The 17,767-nt window shown below is 42.7% G+C and overlaps 1 protein-coding gene across 6 annotated transcripts in view; it reads left to right on the top strand.

Annotated features, from left to right (window-relative positions):
- LOC137108771 (alpha-1,3-mannosyl-glycoprotein 4-beta-N-acetylglucosaminyltransferase C-like) overlaps window positions 1-17,767 on the top strand; it is a 90,470-nt gene that overhangs the window by 66,912 nt on the left and 5,791 nt on the right. The window lies entirely within an intron of this gene.

Here is a 17,767-nt window from a genome sequence, read left to right as displayed (position 1 = left end):
GACAAAGCAAGTACTTCTTTCACAGGAACATGAAAGTCAAATCTAGTCTTCTGAGTTTGAGTCTCCGCAGTGCTGGGTAAGACACAACTGACCGAACATCTTGGTGTCAGGAGTGTTGATGGCACAGTCGGTTTTGCTATCAAGCCTGTCTCTCTGTCTTCATGTTGTCTAAGACTTTGTCTGCCCAGAGAGCTTACAGGCAGAGCTGGGAGAGAATGGTGGGCTACAGCCGCTCGTCTTGACAGATAAACAGGATTTTGTGTCTGGCAAGCCCAAGATTGTCAGCTCCAATCTCTTGTGAGAATTACAACCAGCAGTCAATACTGGGACTCTGGCTCAACAGACAGAGCTTTTAGACCCCGTGTGCCGATGAGCGGGAGATGCCGACTCCTTCATCATGATGGAGCGACATGTTTTATTCATGGCTTACAGAGCCACGGGTACAGTTCAAGGTTGTTAGCGCTCTAAAATTGCCTTTTTGTAAACATGTTATAAAAGGACATAATGTAAATGTCAATGGGTTAGCGTAAAAGCAAAATAATTGCATCTTGAATTTGAGAGCAGTGTGGGTGGCCAGTCTTCTGAGCGAATGCTTCAGCATCTCAGCTCTTTCCATACTCACCTTAAGCCACAGATTGTCTTTTTATCTTTGTCGTTCCCTGTGCCACCGCTGCCTCTTCCCCACAGTAGTGGTGGGAGAATTAGGGGCATTAATTGTGCAGCTAGCATCAACATTTAACAAATAGCCCTCACAGGTGGCACTGCTCATTCCCAGCTTGTGGGTGCCCACGTCCAACTTTTGACCTTTATGTTTAAAATGGTTCCCCGGGGGCCACATTGTTGTCTTTGTTAAATGTCAGCGGTTATTGTCTCAAAGCGATGCCAGCAGTTTAGAGCGCGTGGGCTGGATAAAAGCCACCTCTCAGCCATCAAGTACTTTAACCAGGTTGGTATTTCCTTTCGTGAAAGGGGCAGGTTCTCAGTGCTCTCTAAATCAATTGGAATGAGTTAGCTGCAGGGCCCCTTTGGCGTTGAGCGGCATTACCCAGAGATAAGGGAGCTCAGATGTGACGAGTCATATTAACCAGCCACCTCTCCTCCTGATTGGATCATTGATGTGCCGCTTGCCTGCAGGAGGGAGCCCTGCATCTAAAAGAACAGTCTGCCTTTCTCTTGACAAGACAATATTTCTACATGCAGTATCACCGAGAAAAAAAAAAAAAAAAATCTTGTTTTTGCCTTTGTGCTGAAGTGCTGGTGAATATTGGCAAATTTCTTTTGTGGAAGCAAATCTCACCCACATGAAAGCCAATTCTTAGTCCATGTTAATTTACTAGGAGGAGACATTCGAGGGTCAATGGACCAACGTCCATTTCTGTAGCCTACCCAAAGCTTACATGTCAGTCTTATTTAACATCCAAGGGGGGAGGGTGCAAAAACTAGAAAGAGAATGAATTACATCAGATGTCGAGGGGAACATCACTGGGGATCCTCTCTGTGGAAAGACTTCATATTGTGATTATTAAAAGCACAAAGGAAGCGAAACATGCTGTATTATATATACAGCCAGTGTCACAGAAACGTGTTCTGTAGTTTCAGACGATGTCTTTCCACCTTCTCAGCTTGTGATTCTTTCCGATAAAGCAGCGCCTTCGTGTGACTCTTCATCAATTGTTGCGTGTCAGCGAACGGCCAAGTGATGTAAATGAATATCATAGTTCAAAAGAGTCTCGTCATTTTACAATGCTGCTTTGTACGTTATCTGTTGTCATCAGAATCATAACTACGGGTCAATAGGTACAGGCTCAGTAGGTTCTTATCATGCATTATTATTATTATTATCATCATTATTTAATTATGTCACCAAACAATACGTATGGGCTAATAATAACTGATAACTTCCTGCTCGCTGCCATGATGTTACTCAAATCGACTGCCTTTGACTGTCTCAGAACCACCCAGATCTGTCTTGAGGCTGCACTGGAGAGCTCACATCCCAGGCTGGTGTCTGTTTCTGACAGCCATGTTAATTCAGTAAATTATTGCGACTTACAGTCAAACCATCTGTTTCTGCGAATAATTTATGCCATTATGGCATTTATAAAGCCTGTTAAGGCTGTGGAGATTGAGGTCGGTTTACATTTGTAATGTCGGGAAAAGAATCGAGCTTTACTTTGAATAACGGAGGGGTCTGGAAGACACATCATTTTCTGTCATCTAGTCCCACACGCCACAAAGCTTTGTATGTATACCCAGAATTGATGCATATAGAAATCCTTGCTTTGTAGCTGTCAGAGTCAGGAATGAAAGCTTTCAGCCGCATCAGACAACTGTGTCTAAAAGGATGTTTCAATATTTTGCATGCTCTGGCTCCCATATGGTGTGTTACATTTTCTCCTTGAAGAGTCCACCATGCATATTATTGTCTTCTATTTTGGGAGACTCCCCACCGTGCTGTGTGTAAAGTGAAATGTAGGGGTTTCACCAAACGTCTGTGCCCATCAGGGCCAGTCCTACAGCAGCTGTGACTGATAAAGCGGATCGTCTCCACAGGAGAAATAACTTGCTCCCTCTCGACACTCGCCCACAACTCCTGTCCTGTCCCTGAGGCACCAACGTCCAACTTCCAAATGCCAACTCAGTCAGGAGTTATCGCCACTATTTCCCAAGTGAAAAATGTCAGATGGATGGTAATTTTTCTGCTTTATGATTTCACAGGAATGGTGAAGGTACAGTGTGAGAGATACTCTGTCCTAGTTTGATAAGTGGGACATAATATTGGAAATAGCTTTTTAAAATCTAAGGTAAAGCCCCATTTCAGCATGGGTAGGTCAGCTGAAACTGCAGAGGACGATGTTTAGTACATCGTTAAAACCGGAATATCAGCTTCTTTTCATTCCCATTCACTCGACACCGTAACACGGGCAAGCGTAGTTTGTTACCAAATTTTTACACTGGATTGTTTTAAATCGTATAAAATGTGCTGGAGCTGTGCACGAACAATGACGACCCCCATCATGGGATGTGCTGTCTCTTCCACTGTGTATTTGAGATGCATTTCACAGCCAGTGAGACGCAAATGCTAAACTGAGCAGACTATGGCTCAGTGCTCATTGTCGCTCCTCCCGAACACAAGGCAATTGGCCGTGTGTCTCAAATCTGAGTCAAGAATAAATCAAGGTGAGAAAATGAGCATCATAACAGCACCGAACATAAAGAAAATGACCTTCAAGGACATTCAGTTTTACTGTCGTCTTTTTTTTTTTTTGAAAGACAAAAACCTTTAAAAATGTTACAGTTTTGTGGACAGCAACATTAGGTGAGGTGATAACCACTGTTGGCTGATGCATATTGTCACTGCTGAAGCTACTTAAAGCTGTTGACTGCCATTTGTCATATTTCCTTTTGATCCATGAATGTAGCAGAGAGAACAGTGAGCTGAGACTCAATGGATATTTTTAGACTGTCTTTGATGGCTTACTAGCTGGAACGCTTTGACTCTCTTAAAACCAAAGAATCTCACACACACACACACTTCATATATAATGGTCGCTGACCCAGAGCTTCTGTGCAAAGTAACTGTTAATATTTCTTGTTTGAAAATCAGAGAATTCAGTAAAAAAAGATACAACAAAAACACAAAATGACATAAACAGACATTAGAGAAAGACACATCTATTGAAGTAGAGGAAATGTCTATGATATGGACCCAAACTGAAAAAAAAAAACACAACCAATAAAGAAAAATGGTGAAAATGCACAAACTGATGATAAACTGTTGCAAAATTACAAAAACAGCCCCCCCCCTCCCAAAAAAAACCTACAAACAAAAGAACCACAGTTTAAAATGAATAACATAGACACAAAATGACCACGAAAAGATGCTAAAGAAACAAACGGAGGGAAAAATATGGAAGACAATAAACAGTATAGGTTTGAAAAGCCACTAAAGACTTGTGCTTTTTTTACTGATCAGCAGCTGAAGGTGCAATGGCTGTAAGCAGCGACTCATAAACCTTCGGCTGTGGCCGAAATCACCCCTGCTCGCTCTCTATATAATATACACTAAGTAGTCACATTGCGTCATCACTAACAGCTGTTTGAGCCGCGCAACAGTAATTCTCTCATCTCTAAAACGGGAAGCATTGCATTGTGGGATTGTTGCCAGAAAGTGGCAACAATCATTTTTAATTTTGCATTGTGGGATACTCGGAGCGCACTCTAGAGTGAGTGAGAGATGATTTCAGACACAGTCCGTGTCTTTCCCACAACTTTAAATGAAAAGAGTTAATCAAACCGCACTTTTAAACCGTTTTTGCTATGAAAGCAAAACGCAACATGAATGAGGATACCTGTAATTGTAGTACAGCTTCCCCTGCTTTTGGCAGAGGCAGAGATAGATCTGTGCTTAAATTTAGACTGAACATCTCACACATGGGCTCAGTGGTACCCAACAACTTGCTAGAATAAACACAGGCTGCCATCGGTAGCTGTCAGGAAACAGCAGAGACCAGGAAGTGTATTCAGCTGTAAGTCTGATCCAAGCACAGACTCGCTTTTCTAAACTTTAAGCTAACTCAAAAATGCTCAGTGTTTACTCAGGACCGTGTTGTTGCCCCTGATTGTATGAGCACAGGTCAGACAGCACCAACATGATATGATCCAGCACCACCGGAAGAGATCTCTCAGCCCTAAATTTCCTTTTTGTGACGCTGTGATAATGTGAAGACGCCCCCACGCCCTTCATCCATCCTGTCATTTAGTTTCGGCGTGACAGATGAAGATGCAGCACCTCCGCTGCCAAACACAGATGCACGTAGACGGAGGAGAGCTACATTAGCTCCATGTGCCAAAAACTGCACACACAGTGAGGGTCATGAATATTTGACGAGGGCAGAACCTTGCTTAAGCTCAACTGGTCTTTGTGCATGTGTAATGGTGTCGGCCCCCCTATTGCGACAGCAGGAAAATGATGGCGGCTGGGACCCAGGGTTGGAGAAAGTAACCGGCCCCTTCCACCTTGATGAATAAGTAAACACATTCAACCAGGCAGAGATGCAGTCGGCAGGCTTTGAGTCGATAACAAGTAGATTTGTTTTCTTCTGAAAGCAGCATTGTTTACAAGCTACCGATTATCCCTCAAATGTGATCCATCTCTCAACACATTTCACCGAGCATCGACACAGCCGGGGCTCGGAGGCTGACCACAATCCCTCTCTCCTTCCAGGGTAGCAGCAGCAGCAGCAGCCGAGCGATTTCCAACAAGAAGCCTCGTATATAACCTCGAAAGCCAACAAAAAGGACCCTAATCTCCAGGCTGCACATTGCTAAGAAAAATGCAGATTTTCTGTACATCAAACGTTGATGAGTGTTTTTATTCTTCACAAAAATCCAATCCGTTCCATTGCTTGCGTGTCATCAAACGAATAAACAATAATGTTTACCAAATGGCCTTGTTGTACAACATACTGGCTTATTAAAATGGCATCTCATTAGTGGCACTGAGCAGCCGCTTTACATGAGATTAATAGGGTTTTTTTTTTAAAGCACTTTCTCTTCATTATCATTCTGTCTTGCAAATGGATTCACTGCAACGGCGATGCATATTCATTTTACAGGAAGCTCGAAAATTGTTCGGAAATGAGCCAAAGGTGGAGTTGGGCTGCTGCGCCGACTTACGCTGCATAATAAACACAGGCGCCTCTGCTCTGGAGGTGAAAGAGAAGAGGCTGTGTCTGCAGAATACATTTGGAGACCTGCTGAAAACACCGTTCTTACATTCTGTGAAGATATTATGCACGAAATTAATTAGGTCTAACGTGTTTTCAATTTGTAATCACTATCAAAACATTTCAATAGTACACATTCACGTCAATTCAATCTTAAATGGATGCACAGAATCGCTGCCAGGTAAAGATTTGGATGCAAGGCATATTCTTGGCCAACTCTTTTACTCCACTGGCATTAATAATGCATGTAGACAACCTTTTACTGGATTCTGATTTGCTGTTTGAAAAGGTAGCAGGAAATGTGCAGCATACCCTCTTGATAAAATGCTCTAGTTGTACTTTCATGAAATGAGTAGGGATGATTCTCCTATTTCTCTCTCTCTCTCTCTCTCTCTCTCTCTCTCTCTCTCTCTGTCTTCTTTTTCTTTGACATACTATTTTGTATGTGTAATGTGTATATTTCGACATCACACGAGCCCACTCGGTTTAAAAGCCTGCCTGAGGCTGGGAACCAAACAAAAAGTTTTCCTTTTTGCCAACTTATGGACTTTTTTACCTGAGGCACGATGAAGTACTTCAAAGGCAAAGGGCATCTTTTGTCAGCATCTCAAACTGACAGCAGCAGATCCACCTCGAGAGTAATTGCAGACAACCGCTCTTTAAAAAAAAACAGTCCCTTTGGCGACGCATTCAAAAATAAAAACCACAGGCATCATTCCTCTGAGCTGTGATGCAAAGATAGACCCTTCATTAACCTCAGTGGGCTTAATGAAGGGTCTATCAATGGTAGGAAAAGACAAGTAGAGGGCTTTAAAAAAAAAAAAAAGAAAAAAAAAAGCAGTAATTATAAACATATCTGCATTAAACTCTCCAAAGTGGATTAATTAACATGTTGATTTGATACGCGTTTTCTTGACTCTATGACGTTTGGCCTCAACCTGATTCTAATTGATTTTCTGGAGGACAAAAGGAATGAATCAGACCTGGGAAATTAGCCAATGTCATCTTTGTGGAGACATCCTTAGACTTTAGCTCTGAGCATAAATGTCAGTGAACAGTAAAACACTCGTTAATTAAAGTGTAATTGTGTTACAGTTGGTTCGGTGCCTCATTTAGTTCTCTCGGATTATTGCAATAAAGTGCCATCAGACTTTCCAGTGCAAGTGACGGAAAAGAGTTTCTTAGACGCTGAGTCAATGCCGAAATGTAACCATAAATCTAATCGAATGATCAGCGGCAATTTGCTTTGTATAGTGTTGCACACTGGTTGTGGTCCAATACAACCACAGTCCTTTTACTCTTGGTTTGGAAAGCAGCTTGGAGGTTGGATGGTTGGAGGTTAAAGGTACAATTGCAGAAACACTTTCCTTTCCCCCATATTATTACATGACTATAATACATCGGCAGGGGGTTGATCGAGTTGACGACTGAGACAGCAACTCATAAAAAAATACTCCTGGAAACCTGAAATCACTGTTTTGGAGCAGAAATATCCTCCATTATCCACCAATTTTTGCTAATTTTGAAATGTCATTACTTGTGAATGGAAGGAAACGTAATTGCTGAATTACAGTTGCAGCGTCGTTAAAGCCTCAGAGCTCATTCCCTTCATCACAAATGCAGCTGTTTTTTGCATAATCGCGGTTATAAAATAGTAGGCTGATAATGGAAAGCTCAAGGTCTAAGCAAGGAATGGGCTGTGGCACAAACAGGGTCGTTCAGGTTGAATAAGTACAGACTTATGTCCTAGAATAGCGAATTAATGTACGCCATGTGCTCCGGGAGACCCCGTACCCAGGATGTACAAAAATACAGGCCACACTTTGTCATGTTGTTGGTGGTGGTAGTGGATTTTCAAAAATGTATTAGATTTTAAATCCCGGTGCATTCCCAGCATTCAGCAGAGCTAATCTTCCATACAGGCATTACAGCGGTATCAGTCTCTTCATTCAAGAAACATTTGTTTTTGATTACCAGAGGAGAGGAGAGGCTCAGCGAGAGCTGCCCAGTCAGGGGGAATTGGAAATAAATGTCTTTTAGTGATTGGCCATCCCTAACATGGCTCATCAAATATTCATGCTGGAGACTTGGGAACCATCGGAGGTTGCAGGGATATAGGATATTCTGCCATCACTTCATCACCGCAGCGGTTAGTCGATGTCTCAGCAGAGAGCTGCCTCCAGAAGAGCTGCGCTATTCAAGATGCCGGCAGGAAGCGCGGGCTCCTCCACTGAGGTATCACGCTGTACGTCTCCATTTCTGCTCGTTGCTCAGCGTCGTGCATTTAGGTGCAACGACTGTGTGAGCTCCTGCGATGAGAATGTCACTTCAAAAGCATGATCCCTCATGGATTATGGATTTATTGGTTTAAATCGTAAACTCGACTGCGTTTGGTGGATTTTATTAATATCTTAGTTAACCAAACTGGTGTGATGTTTCAGATCCGTGCTTTGCCCCGTGTTGCTTTAACGGTCCACTGTAATGACAGTGGAACCCAGGTGGTGCCGTCCGTGTGTGACTTTGTAGGTTATGGAGACACTTTATGAGTCCCAGCTGCAGGCGCATTATTTAAAAATACTGTAAGTAATGTGGCTGATGAATAAGAGTGAAATAATCTATGGCCCACGGGGTGAAGAGATAACTCATTATTGATGGTTTGCCTCCAAACACTGCCAACCGAGGACAGTGCATATTGAACTGGCAGTAAAATGTTCACTTTTGGGATCCGTCTTTCTAATGATGCTAACAATTCCTGACCGCACCTGTAAATTTGCCTAAGCATTTTGTGCCACTGTGATGATTAAAAGCAAAACCCAGTTGTGTGAGCTCACAGTCACTCTTTGGCTGCCGCCTCTCTGCTCGGCCAAAAAGCTCATTTCCTAAGAGCACTTCAACGTATGTGCCGTCATACTGGTTGAAATGGGGCCATCTTATTGTGTCTCCTGTCCTCATTTCAGCACCGAGCCTTTTGAAAAGCTTGCCAGTGCCCTGTCCTCCCCTGCACTAAATGTGTAGGGAGGAGATAGTGCATTCTCATGTTATCTGCCACCGGCCTCTTGCCCCTTCAGCCATTTTCTCATTTCACAGATTTGACCAGGAGGTGACCTTGGCTTTTTAAGTGCTTTCAAGGCAGAGCCAAGTCTCCTCTTCCTTTTTCCTGTCTCACAAATGGAGACGGAGAGAGAGACAGAGGAGAGAGAGAGGGGGTTTCTGTCCAGCCTTTTCTTCAGCGGCCTTCTCCTCCTTCTTTCTTTCACCCTCTCTCTCATGCGCTGAACTCACTCCAGTTTTTTTTTTTAAGGGAGGAGACGCGATGACAGCCTGTTGTCTGCTAATTCACTTGAGCCTGAGCTTTTAATGTAGAAAATAGCCTCAGAGGAGCAGCAGCATATGTTTAGGACACGTGACGTCAGGCACAAAGGTCAGTCGGGGAGTCTGACGTCGGGGAGACATGCACACAGTCTATTAGCCAAATGCGATATAATAAAGAACTAATTGAATGTCTTTCCCCTGGAGAGTACTGCAAAGTGTTCAAAATACTAATCGTCTTGTGTCTCAAATGTAGGTAATACTTCATAGCACTGGGCTCACACAGGGGATGAGGAGGAAATGCAGACCATATGCTTGTGTCTGCATGTGTACAAGGGGGGCGCACACATGTCGAGTGTGTTTCCTAGTGGAAATACGCAGGCAGTATCACAGTCCTCCATCGCCATCCTTCCCGAGTGAAACCTCTGGCACCGCACTAATCTGGGTCAAAGTGCTAACTACTTAGAAGGGCCTGGGAGAGGCTCGCTCACATACGTATGAATCATTTTTCTCACGCCTCTCGTCCTCATTGTTCCCTCCGTAGCTGCAGCGCTGAGAGGCTTTCGCGTTTCCTCGTGACCTCAAACGTAAACGGCCAGACAAACAAAGCTTATGTGGCAACCGCATCTTAAATCTCTTCCAATTGGAAATTGTCATCGACTCCTTTCAAGGAGCTCGGGAGCCTCTCAGCAGCTCTCTGCGATGAGGCACGCGCAGTATATGATCAGCGCATTGAGCTCTTTGATTGCACTCAGTTTATGTTTCATGATAAATGCAGTCTCCGTTTCATATCACTGATGGAGTTAGGAATGGGCCTGTCCAGAAATGGCACGGGTCCATTCACAGCTATAAAAGATATGAGACCATCTTCTCTCCAGCCAAGTGAGTAGGAATCAAATGGGGGGGGTATGGACTTGTGGAAGCACTTTACAATCAATTATGGCCCAGGCTGGGTGATCAGGAGGATTTTACTGCGGTATAGAAGAGGCCACGGCCATTCGTTTGTTTGCGTTTCACGCTGGATTGCTCTGATGCTAGCATCAACAGGTGGCACGTGCTCAATATTTCATGAGAATGGACGGCAATAGCCTGCGCCACCTGTGGCAACACTGCTCAACAAACAAGCCTTAAAGCCGATGAACTGAAAAGCTTTGATGAGGTTTCCAACACGTCCGGGAACGAGAACAAGGCAACCGTCCTCTCACGGTGTGAGCTCATAAAGCCAAGGACAGTGAGATCGTCCGGTATAGCATTGAGCGTTTGGAGGCGCTTAGGAATATTCTTGTATCAGAGAGACTGGCAGGCTGACAGACTGAGACCCTTTGGGGTCCTTTTAATGCTCCAAGTCTCGTCTCGCACACCATTTCCTTATGGGAGAACAGCTGGAAGTGCCGTTGTCACTGGACGGCTTGTTTCTCCCTCGAGGGCAACGGCAGGGATAGCAGTGGCAGTTGGCGGTGGCAGTGGTGGAGAGGGGGTGGGCAGCACACTTGGACAGCGTGTCCATGGGGAACGCATCACATTCAGCACACACATACCCTTCCCCTGCACCGCCAGCTACCTCCACAACACCTCCTTCTCCCATTAGAGTGAGTGAGCTCAAGCTGCTGACAGCGGTGACAGGCTCAGCACAGTGAGACAATGAAGGGAGGCTGCTGCTGCTGCTGCTGCTGCTGCTGCTGCCGCCACATCTGTTTGGATCCTTGGCACAGTCGATTAGAGTTCGGTGCAGCCAGGATTGCTAAAACACACCACATCTGGGACCTTTTTCTAAACAGAAAACCACAGATGCAATTAAAAACGGAGCAAAGGGAGAGTTTGTGTTGTCACTTCACACAGCATGATAACTCCGGAAGGTTCCTTTTGTGGCGATGGCAGGTCATCAACCTCAAACACGACTGGCAGGGTTTACAAGAATAAGACGCAGCTTTTCAGGCTTTAATTCGTCACACCGTGCATTGATAACGCTCTCACTGACAGATCCCCATTGCATCTCAATCATTAAGATCACTTCTATGTTTTTGTAAAGACTTTGGATGTCTTACAAGGGTCGCCAAGTCTTTAGAGATGATAGACTCCTTTGTCTGGCAGGATGTATGAATGTAGTAATTGGTAAACTGTTTGACCAATTTAAATTATTAACAAAACAGCCATTTCATAAGGGATTAATATAGGGAATAATAAAAGGGATTTATTATTCTGCCTCTCGCCACAGTGTTGTTATCAACAAAGCCTCTGGTGCTCTCGGCTTTTTATCAAGAAAAAAATCCATTGAAAGTGGCTGAAGGCCTGACACAAAGCAACTGCTGAATCTCCACAAATCTCCAGGCTTAATTGATTATTTGCACAGAGCTGTATATCTGCAAGGTGCAGAATACCCAGGGGAAATAATGTAAAACAGATAACAAGATGAAATGTGGGAGAATTGCTTTCTGCTGCCCATTTTATTAATCTCTTCCCCTTTTTCTTATTCACAATGAGTTTCCCCCATCTAGGTTTTCCCATTACAGAAACGCTGCTTCACGTTTCAAAATCAGCATGGCCTAAATTGAAAGTCGAGAGTTGATTCAAACTGGCAAGAAAAGTGTTTGTTAAGAGGCTATTTTGATTTCTGAATAACACGTGGAGGGACTGAATGTTGTGTGTACTGACACTCCCAGAGGAGAACATTTTATTTTCAAATCTCATCTTCATTCTTCTGCCTTTCTCAGTCCCTCGCCACCATTGAAAGGCATGAATGTGCTATGCCAATACACAAACATTTTTCAAGTCATTCAGATTTTTTCTTTTTTCTTTTTTTTTGTGATTGAGGTTTGCAGGTATTATTTGTCAGCCAAGCCACGTGCTCTCCCAGGTCATCTGACATTGTGGTTTGTCTTATGTGGAAATGACTTTAAAAGAACAACCTTGGGGAGATAGGATGTGAAATTACTGTGGAACTCGCCCCGTGTTTGAGCAACCCATTCTCATTTTCACGGCGTCGTATTCTGCCGCGTTTGGCATGGGTGTGTGATGCACAGGGTCTCCGACTGACTCCCGTGTGAATCTACTTGTGACGCCCGGAGCAATTGCTCCTGCAAAATTAGAGGCTTTGAGCTTTGACATTGTTGACATTGGATGTAGGGGAGAGATCACAAAAAAAAAAGTCAACTTACTGCTGTTACCATGGCAACAAACACCAAATTTAAAGTTAACATTCACCCCCTACCTTTATCTGTAATATGTAATTTAAGCAGCCCTGCAACTCTTAACAGGAGAGCACTTCAGATAATGGATAGATGGATGGAAATGTAGTCACCACGATGTAAACTGTGCAATGTAGAACTACATTTGACTTCGTCAACCTGCAGAAGGTGGCCATTCTTTCACATAAATATCCAGAGTCTCCTTGACAATACAGTGCTAATATATATTTAACGTGTCATCACCTGCAGTTATGAGGAATTCATTGTTTTCTGCTGCTTTTGTTCACAGCACCACGAGCTGAAGAGCCGCACTGTGTCCATCACATAAAGTCACTATTAAAGAAAAAAAAAAAAAAAAGCCTCCTGTTTGCTATCTCGCTCTCTCTGGGGAAATATTGGTGGCATCAGTAAAAGCAAAACATGAACGGGGATTTTATATTGGGGAAAATACTTCCAGGCTATGGCTCCTCCCAGTGAGTATCTTATTCATCCAGATTATCTGTGTCAGGCTTCCTCTGCCCAATGATAATGTCGAAGCTCAAAGCGTCCAGTATTGCTGCAGCTTGACCCAGCGGGAGCATTTGCTCTGGGCGTCAAATGTTTGCCGCGAGTAGTAGTTACCACAGGAGTCAATTGGACAGCGTTTGCGTCTTGCTTGCCACACGAAAGGGTATCTTTAGCACTGGTGTAAGATGCCAAAGGGCGTGACAAAGCGGCAGAATATGACGCCGCGGGAATAAGAGCAGGTCTGTTAGAGGCATGTCAGTGCCACTCCACTCGATCCTATACCATTTTCTCCACATTTATTCCGCTCTCGGCTCCCCTTTTACAACACTCGACAAGGAAGGGGTATGTATTGTCGTCACGCTTCCCCTCGACACCAATCAAGCCATTATGAACGGAGAGGAAATGGGAGGCCTTTTGTTTTGGTTTGGTGTGATATAGAATTCTTGGCATAAGGTTGCACATCCGACCAGATCATAATTGCCTTCTCTGCACAAGGGAGATTCATGTTTTCCATTTGAAGCCTGCCTATGTGAGATTTAAGTGGGGTGGGGGGTGGGGTATCAGAGGGAAGGAAGCAAATTCCTGGATCAGTCATCTCATATGGGCAGCTAGAGAGACATGAAGGACATTAAGGATGAATCCAGAGATAACCTGCAAAGGTACTTTGTGCCTGGAACACACTGTAGAAAAGTGGGATAATGACAAATTAAAACTACGTCCTGCTTTCTCAAAGAAACTGCAATGTATCGAAAATGATTACATTTATTTGTCCATCAAATGTGGAATTTACTGCTTCTCTGTGCCATTTATTGTTGTGAATTACATATTTTCTGCCGTTGTAAAGGCTGTTAAATAAAACAGTGTTTTTTAGCTGCAGGATCTTGGTGACGCACTCACACTGAAGTTAATTTAAACTTCCCAAAAACATAATTTCCAAGCTCTAAACACACACCCTGCTAATTCTGCAAGGCACTTGGTGACGGCACTGGGAATATACATTTTTCATCTTCATTTTGAGAGTAGTTTGCACATAGCTCTTGCCATAATTTTCCATTTCCTTTGTTTCCCATTTCACTCCCTCATGCACTCATCTTTCTGCACAGCAGAATAAAATAATACTCTTCAGCACGCCATGACGTCAGTGATTGATGGGCAGACGATTTCCAGCTGAGAGCCATTTCCAAACCCCAGGGCACTAGTTGTGCTGTGATAAAACCAGGTGATAGTTTCCTAGAAAAAAAAAAAAAAATTAATAGCTTTCTTTTATTTTTACCTCCTCCGGGTGCATCTGTAGTAAAAAAAAAACTATAACAGAATTTCGACTTACTCCTGCTGTTAAAGTGGTGGAAAACATCAAATTTCACAGCATAATGAATTTTAAATCTTCAAGGCTTAGAAATCTGGATCTAATTGAACATTGTGCCACAAGAATGAAAATTTAATTGATTTAGCAGGGTCCTTTTAGCTGCTACACTTAGCTTTTGTCACAGTTTTGTTTTGCTGCAGAGCTACCTTTATGTCAATCTATTGGGATTTAACCTCTTTCTGAGAGCATGCTCACCAAAAAACTGTTTAGGACAGTTGATATGAGCTAAGTGCACAATGCACTACCGGGCAAACATGAGCCGAGAGGCGGCGTTGCGGTTTATTTGGTCCAAACACACACACACACACACACGCACACACACACAGTGCTTAATGGATATTTAACAGCTCCAGCCTGCTGGAAGCGTACTGTGTTCTGAAATGGTGCTGGGGACATCTGAGTGCGTGTGTGACTGCCAGGATGACACACCCATTAAAACACACTTAGTCACTGCTGCAGCACCACTCCAGACTCATGCCACAAGAGTGAACACAACAACACCCAAGTCTGTCCCTGGTAATGAATGCTTGTGGTGAATCACCCATATATACCCCGTCTTCACCCTGGCATATTCCAAGAATATACAGTGGACTGAAATAGGTGTTCTGCAATGCATCTCAGTCAGAGATCTGGGGTAACAAAGCCTGCTTCCCAGCTGTGACTATGGCAGCATCTCATCCCTTTCCTGCTCTTAGCCCATGCTGAATTATTGAAATAAGAGAGGCACCTCACATTGTCTTGTACCATCAGGATATACACCCAGGACTCGGAGAATGTGAGATAACAACTCTGCTCTCAACACGAAGCACAAAAGTAGTTTTAATTTTTTTCCTCTCCTGCTAGATCACACAGAAAGGGGAAAAAAAAAAAAGAATCCATTTAGTTTAAACTGTGGGTCATGCATCTTAACATAGCTTATGTCTGAGCAAAGGGAAAGGGCTGCTGCTGAGTTCTCACAATAAAAGATGAGGCGGGTGCTGAGAAGCAGAAAGATACCTGAGCCATGGTGTCAGGAGGACTCTTGTAGCCATCAGCTTAGATTCCTCCCTAGTGGCCTTAATGATTGTTCTCATCATCACCCTGTGCTCAGCTTTCTCCAGTAGAACTCTGCAATTTACTGGAAACACGCCATGCAGCGGTGACAAAGCAATGCAATATGTTCTGCTTCAGCAATAGTTCTAAAACCCTCAGCATTTCTGTGTCGAGCCCTCATAGGAGATTCCTATACATACAGCCATCATAACTCTTGGGTGAAACAACAGTTCGCAAAGGCAGATATAGAGTAAAATACTGTGAGAGATCTGTGAAACATCAGTCATAAGATGACTTCTTATTCATTTAAGGTTAAAAGAGTGAAAAGGTGATCGGAATGTCAAGCTATGAAATACAATTCACCACTTCTTATTGCGCTGTAGATTGAATTCTTTTCTGCTGTGACTTAAACCACTTCATGCAGATTTATGTTGCGATTTGAAATGTAGGAAATGGTTTCACCTTAACACAGTGTGTTCAAGAAGAAAAAAAACGAGCAAAGAAACATGTTGCTCCTACTTTCTTTATATTTATAAGTGACATTGCCGATGTAAAACTTCAGCTCACAGCTAAAGCAAATTTGTTTATATACTGTAGGTAGTTATGCTTTTTGGCTTTGTTTTACATAAAGGTCAAAAAGGTCATAAACTAATGCTAATTGCTGAGTTGAAAAATAAGCTGTTGTGGATGGATATGTTCAATTCAGTTATTCAGTGCACTCGAAGACGTATCAACCGACTGGATCCTGGGTGAGGCTGACTCCTGGTGCAAATGATCAATGTGTGTGTGGTCACTGAACTGAGCTTAGACGTAGTTTGTATTCTATTAGGTATCTCGGGGGCTTTGCACCAGTGGAAGAAAAGCGCATCTTGATGCCTAATTCCTGGCAAAGAGAGGACCAACGTCATCGTTACATCTGTAGGTCGGTACCTCTGCTGCTGTTTATGGGCTTGTTCTCCCTTAGTCGGTCGTAGCTGTAGAGTTGCTATCAGCAGCTGCCAGTTCCGATGTGAGGAGACTGGATCCACAATTCTGTTCCAGCTCAGAGCTGTATATGGTGTAGCGTCCGTTGATGCTTTGCTTCATGATATATGCAAAATTGGCTATGAACATACTGTAGTACAGACTTAGTGTGATTATGAATGTGATGTCTGTAGTTGAGACAGTGATACAACCCAGATAATTTATCGACAAGTTAAAGAAAAAGAAAGGTTGTCCTCCCAACTAGTATGGAGACTGGAGACTGGAAAAAAGAAATTGTCCTGCTTGTGTCAGATAGAGCCACAGCTTTTAAATGTAACAGCATGATAAATGATTAAGTAACACGTGTGTTACCGAAAGAAAAAGTCACTAGTTCCAGTTTAAATTTCTGCACAATTTTCTATTACAAGGTGCCAATATGCTCTCTGTATAACATTTCTTCTTTCACACAAGTATATATATAAAAACAAATATATATATATATATATATATATATATATATATATATATATAATGCTTAAACTAGTAATGATTCTTCGACATTCATTGTGGAAATCGGTTGATAATTTAAGCCTTTTGCCAGAAAACATTTGACAGGTCACTTTAAACTGTGGGAAGTTGTCAAATATATACAATTATATACATATTATACATATATTATATACATATTATATACAAAATATATACAATTATATACATATTATACATATATTATATACATATTATATACAAAATATATACAATTGGTTCATACTGTACATCAATTTAAATAACATAGTAATACAATGACAAATATCTGGACCTGTTATCATGGATGGATCCCTGAACACCGGATCAGGCACAGGCCCATGGGCCAAAGCTTCTGAAGGTACTGTGTCTGTTTTATGTTTGAAAAAGCTCGAATAAATTGGCCAGAATGACCACAAAGACATGAACAACAACCACAAATCAATGCAAAATGTCCAAAAAAGATGATCAAGCCGTTTAAGTTTTTTATTTTTAAAGACACAATGTGACCAAAAATAGGCAAAACATGGCCGAAAACAGAAACAAAACCACAACGAACAGAAAAAATGACAAAACTAGACACAACATGACTAAAAACCACCATCACATCCATGTCTGTGCCCTGTTGTCCATTTTCTCATGATCCACTGTTGCCCTGTATCCAGATACTGCCGGTACTTAACCATTTTATACTTGTCATGTTATATTATGTTGCTCTTCTATGGATGGCTGATGTTCCCTTGTGCGTCGGGGGTTGGTCTACAAACAGAAAAAGTCAGCATAAGAAAGTGCTGAGCTGCTCAACCATAGCATCAACCTCCAGGCCTGAGAGAAATAGCAGTAGGATGTGTGGCTGCAGATGCATTGAACTAATTGAGATTGCTGTCAGTGCTAAGAAAGAAACCCATTTGATTTACATCACTAATCCATTGTTGGGTTCGTCGATACCCTTATGTCCTGCAGTGCATTTAGTTTTTCCTCTCGTGTGATTTACCGATCAGTGGATTTGGTCCACAGTTTTCCCGGGCTCATTATCTTTCCCCCTCTCTGCATCGCACATCATTACAAGGCTGTTGAAGAATAATTATGACAACAGTGGAAGATAATCACTTGATATATGGTGTTATGGTCCAGAGATGAATTACCCCCAC

Source organism: Channa argus, chromosome 23 (genome assembly GCF_033026475.1).
Source record: "Channa argus isolate prfri chromosome 23, Channa argus male v1.0, whole genome shotgun sequence".
NCBI lineage: Eukaryota > Metazoa > Chordata > Actinopteri > Anabantiformes > Channidae > Channa > Channa argus.
This window is presented reverse-complemented; position numbering and strand designations above follow the sequence as displayed.